Source organism: Phoenix dactylifera, unplaced genomic scaffold, assembly GCF_009389715.1.
Source record: "Phoenix dactylifera cultivar Barhee BC4 unplaced genomic scaffold, palm_55x_up_171113_PBpolish2nd_filt_p 000452F, whole genome shotgun sequence".
NCBI classification, from domain to species: domain Eukaryota; kingdom Viridiplantae; phylum Streptophyta; class Magnoliopsida; order Arecales; family Arecaceae; genus Phoenix; species Phoenix dactylifera.
In genome coordinates this window covers 195,335-200,661 of record NW_024067883.1, presented here as the reverse complement: position 1 = coordinate 200,661, position 5,327 = coordinate 195,335, and positions in this window count along the sequence as shown.

Below are 5,327 nucleotides of genomic sequence, written 5' to 3'. Positions count from 1 at the left end.
TGAAGTAGATCATGAACGCTATCCGGAGGGAAGATATGGCTTGGTTCGGAAGAAAGATACGGGAGCTAGAAGATAAGGATGATAGTTTCGAAGCAGGGGAGATGCATTTGGACGTTGGGAATTTCATGAGATCAAGCCGTGGACGATGGGATTCTATTCTCATCGGAAGAGGAGTTCTGTCTTGAGGCAGGGAATAAAGTGGATGAAACGAGCTGGGAGCAGGGGATTTTGTTTGGATGCTGGGATCTAGCGGAAGAAGAGTGAAGGCTTGAACTCTGTTTTGTTAAGCTGGGAGGTGACGTGGAAGCTAGAATGTTGCCCACGGCTGAGAAGGAATGAGGCTTTGGGATCTGTGCAACTAAGATGGTATGCTTTGAGATCTAAGAGACAAATAATTGAAGAAATTTTATTGTTTTTTTTTGAAATTAAAATAGGAGAATTGGATTATGTGGAAAAAGAGTTGGAACGAGTGGAAAGAAATTTAGGTGAACTTGTGAAGAGTCAGGAATTAATGGGAAGCACTGAGTTTTGGAGAAGAGTTCTTGGAGTCGACTCTGGAGGATGTAAAATTGTGAAATGATGCAGTGTCAATTTAGGCTTTACCTAATTGGGTTCGACTCGACCTGCATGCATTAAGCTTAATCAATAATCAAAATTGAATTAAAATGCATTGATGAAGGTGAACATATTTTTTTAGTTGAATTTACAAAATATGTGAATTAAAATAATGATAAGTGCTATGAATAAGATATTAATTTATGCATTATTTAGCACTTATCAGGAGGCGAACGATGCATGGAATTCAATTCATACAGCCGAAGACAAGAGTTCATTGATTACGCAAGCAGAAGCCACCTCAAAGTGAAGATAAGGAAAGTATGTATTTCATTGATAAGAAGCCCTAAGGCCAACTACAAGACTCGACAAAGAGGCCGACCCTCTAGGCCGTACAATGGCCGTAACGGCCGACCTCATTTACAAAAAGAAAAAGAAAAGAGGGAAGCTAAGGCCTAGGGCATCTCGGGGGCTGCAGCGGCTTCGGCGTCGGCCTCAAGGTCGTCCACGACGATCATGCTGGGATCATCAGCAGGAGCTGCCCCAAGGTCCTCCGCCGCCCCGTCTCCACGAGCATCTGCAGCAACCTCGAGCGGGGCTTCGCCAGTGGCTTCAGAAGTGCCTTCGGCAGCTTCTCTAGGAAAAGCCTCCTGAGTAGCCTGCTTGCCCACCTCAGTCACGGCCTCGAAGGTTTCCCGCTCAGCCTCAAGGCTCGCAGGCGCACCGCTGATCGCGCAGCCGTCCTCCAGACTCCCGGGCTCGCTTTCACCCTCGGCGATCCCCATATTAGGCTGAAGACCGCTGAGGTTGAACTGAGGGCAGATCTGCCGCATCTGCCTCCAGAAGTCCTCGAAATCGCAGATGAGCCCGTCCACGGCCTCCTCCTCCATCAAGTCACGGAACTCTTCCGACTCCCGGAAGAGTTGCACCGCATTTTGGGCTTGCTCCAGTGCCCTTTTTTCTCGAGCCTCAAGTTTCTCGATCTTCAGGCGGAAGAGCCCCACCTCGTGCTGATGGCCGGAGATCGCGGAGCGGGCTTCGACCAGACGCGCCTCGGAGGCGTGAAGCTCCGACGTCACCAAAGCGTGCGAGGCCTTCTCTTCCTCGAGCTGCTCAACCGACGATTGCCGCTCGGCCTCGGCGGCCTCCATCCTCGTAAAGGCCTCCCCCCGCAAGGCCTCGGCTTCGCCAAGCCTTCTCTCGGCCTCCTCCTGCGCCCTTTGGCTCCTCCGAGCAATATCCAGACAATCGGCCACCACGGAGACCAACATGTTGACCTCATGAAGATGCTGTAGAGGAGAAAAAAAGGAGTAAGTAGAGGTGAAGGGTTTGAAAAAATATGAAAGTTAAGGCAAGAAGCTAACTTACCCGAATGGCGGAGCAGTAGGTTTGGTCGATAAGGCTGCCAAAATCCGCAGCCTCGAACTTGGCTCGGTCGGCCGGAAGTAGCGCAACACGGAATACCTGGCGCGCGATTTGGCCATCATGGAGGGCCGAGTCGCCCTCGTAGACCACCCACTCCGGGTAGAGGGTCCTCCTCTCCTGGCGGGCCTCGGCCCTCGAAGAGCTCGGAAGGTTGGGTCTCGCCGAGCTCTGCAGAGATGGGCTCGGGACCCCGAGACCGCTGCCCAGCTCGGGGCCCGAGCGTCGTAAGCGGATGACCTGGCGACTTGGTCGCTGGGAAATAGGGGCTGGGCAAGCAGGAGTCGCGGGATTCCTCGCAGAGCTCGAGCCCGCGCGCTCGGTGGAAGGAACCTCCTTTCGAATGAAGTCGGATGTCCTCGCCTCAGGGCCTCTCACCTCGGTGGGAGAAGCAGTCGAGGCTGACCTAGCCTTCTTCCCGGGCTCGGGTCGAACCCCGCCGGCCTCGACTGCCCTCTTCTTGTATCGGGCAAGAAGAGCTGCATTACTGGGCACCATCCTAACAATTTTTGAAAAGCAAAAAAGGCCCAAGCATCAGGTCGTCACCAAAGAGTGATGATATATATATATATATAAAAGAAGAAGAAAACAAGAAAGACGAAAGACGACAAAACAGAGGAGCAGTGCAACCGCTCTTATCCTGGGGAAGCGCCGAGCTCAGGCTGATATTCACCAAAGCCTCCTCGCTCAGGAGGTCATTCAGAAGAATATTCTCCTCGAGGCCGTAAAGAGCATCGAGAGTCTTCTGCTCACTCTCTAAAAGTTTGGGGGACTTGTTGACGGCCTTGAGTCGGGGCTGCCCCCACCTCGGGTCGAATCCCCACGAGCGCTCGGAGGAGAGAAAGAAAAATTTCTCCTTCCACCCACTAATGGAGGAAGGAGCATCTCAGAAGAATGGCCTACCGCCCCGAAGGGCGAGGTAGAGCCATTCCCCGTCTGCCGGATTGGACTTCAACATAAAGCATCGGCGAAAGACGTTCACCGAGGTCGGTATCCCATGCGTGAGGCAAAGGGATAAGAAACCGATAATGGTTCTCCACGAGTTTGGAGCGAGCTGCGCTGGGACGAGTTGATACGTCGCCTGGAGCTCGTTCACAAATCTGTGCAGGAGGAATCGCAGGCCAACCTAGAGCGTCTCTACGTACACCCCGATCCGACCTGGTGGAGGTCTCATCACCCGGTCTTTCGACCCCGCGGGCTCAAGGCGAAACCCGCACTGAGAAAAAAGTCGGGCACGAATCAACTCCAACTCCTCCTCGGTCAAGCTAGACCCGACTCCGTCGGGACCATGACCCACCTCCGATGCAACCTCCCTCCTATGAGGTAGGTCCCTATCGAAGAATGAGGCATTGCCTGGCATTGCTGAGAATAGGGGGAGACCAAAAAGGAGGAAGGCAAAAAGGAAGAAAAGGGGAGACAAAGACCCTCCGAGCAAACGAGAGAGAAAAGACCTACTGTGGGCCTCACCGGAAACGCCGCTGACCAAAGATGAAGAACAAAGATGACCACCGAAAATCGCCTTGAAGCACTACCGGAAGATCAAAGCAACAATCGGAAGACAAAAGGAGAAGAAAATGGAAGAGGAAAGCAACAGCTGTGGCGACCAAATGAGAACTTTTAGGGCCAAGTCAGGGGTTTATATAGACCCCTCCGACGGCCCTGATCGACAGAGCCATATCTCTCCTTCCGTCTAGATCGCGCCACGTGTCGGCCCCGAAAACCGAAGCGGCGTATCAACTTGGATCGATGCTTTAAAAGCAGAATCGAGGCGGCGTCCCGTCGGATCTCGGAACCTCATCATAAACCCGCGGCTTAAAACCGCCTCGAAAAGCAAAAAGGCGTCGCCTCGTGCTCTCATTAAAGACGCCCCAAAATGCGCGGAACGACGGAACAATTTAAAGCTACATGGTCCCACCAGCATAAAGACAATTACTTCCTTCGCTCAAACTCATAAGCGGCTCAAACTCGAAAGTCGGGAGGTATTGTTGGGAGAAAAATGGACTGCCCCAAAACACGTGGATGCATCGCCGGCACGTGATGACGAGTGCAACGGCAGCAACCTTTAGAGGCGCCCGATCTCAAGGTGCCCGACCCCAAGGCGCCCGACCTCAAAGGTGTCCGACCTCAAGACGCCCGACCTCAGAGCTCACGGCCTTGCACCCTTAATCTCGGCTAAGCTGAGCCTGACTGACCTTAAGTCCGAGGAAGACCCGATCAAAGGGTGAAGCAGACCTCTCCACTCTACCAGGAACCAAGCTCCCCCCTCCTCATCCAGGATCTAATCCCGCGATCTTCGCTTGAGCAACTGTCAGCAATTAAATGTGCACGATCTCCATGGACCTCCAACTTACTCAAAATCTCAGGCCATCCACGACAACTCGTTGACTCACTCCATCTCGTTCAATCGCCCACGGCAACTCACTAATGCGCCACTCCATCTCGTTCAGTCGCCCACGACAACTCATTAATGCGCCACTCCATCTCGTTCAGTTGCCCACGGCAACTCATTAATACGCATGGTCTCGCACGATCATGACGGTAGCCCATTAATTCATCCAGTCACATCTCAAGTAACCCTGGAACTCCTCCTATAAAAAGGGAACCTCTTCCTCTTAGCGGGGGGATTCTGGCCTTTGACTTCTATTTACACAGTTTCTATTTCTTTCTCCAAATTAAGCTCCCCTCTGACTTAAGCATTGGAGGGCCGGCGACGGAAACCCCGGCCACCGGCTTCTTGCAAGATCCCCAGAGGACGCTGCTCCGCCGACGCGCCGCCCGTCGGAGCTCCGCCTTTTCAGCCAATGGTCGCCCCCCGGGTCTAATTTTCAGCAACAATTGTCATGATATAACTAATTACAAACACGTAGTCATAGTCCTTTAGTCCTCCAAATGGATTAGAACAAAGACTATGCATATTACATGTGGTAGATTTTGCGACTAGCGAGAATAATCCGTATTATATTTGCTCTACGATATCGTATTGATTAGTTGAAAGTCACTTAGTCTAACATCATCTAGCATAACCCATCATTTGGTAATGGCTTTGCAAAGGCTCATGAGGGGCCATTCTAAGATTTTGCGGTGAATAAAAGACTGAAAGAGCATGCTTCTGTTATTTAGAAAATATTTATGTTTTTCAAGTAGGGAAGTAAATGGATCAGGAAGAAACAAAAGATATCTTAAACTTTCATCAGATCCAACATGAAGACTTAGTTTGAATATTATAAAATTTGATCCATAGATTAGTTCATGAAACTCCAGCCTCAAGATGTGTTTGAAAACTAGGGATGGCATTGGGTCGGGAATAAGTCAAGTAGGCCATTACCCCTACACACCTCATATTTGCCTCA